We start from the raw sequence: 456 nt of genomic DNA on the forward strand, positions 1-456 counted from the left end.
CTTGTGGTCAGGTCAAGTGCTGAGTGGCTGTAACATTTTTACCACAGTGTCTCACCCACAGTCTGCAGCTGTCATATAACAACACAGCAACATATTAACAATCCATATAGCATATTAGCTAGCAGCAGATTAGCAATCCAACAATAACTCATGCTTTCATCACGCTTCGAGAGGAACAGATTATGTTTTTTTATTCATTTTTTGCTTTTCTACACACTTGCTTTGGCAGTATGTCAAAATTACCTCATAGCAATAAAGCAATCTGAATTGACAGGGTTACGTAAACAAAATCTGAAAAAGTATAGAATCATACAGTTATATTTTGTAAAAATGCGGATTATTTTAAAATACATACGTTTCTTTCTTTAAAAAACACTGATCGGAAGGCCCATCTTTGATGCTAAAATCTTGGTTTCCATGTTCTTTTATAAGATTATATTGTTCTGTTGTCTTATC

The sequence above is a fragment of the Morone saxatilis genome, unplaced genomic scaffold, assembly GCF_004916995.1.
Source record: "Morone saxatilis isolate NCDOM2014 unplaced genomic scaffold, NCSU_SB_2.0 Contig8, whole genome shotgun sequence".
NCBI lineage: Eukaryota > Metazoa > Chordata > Actinopteri > Moronidae > Morone > Morone saxatilis.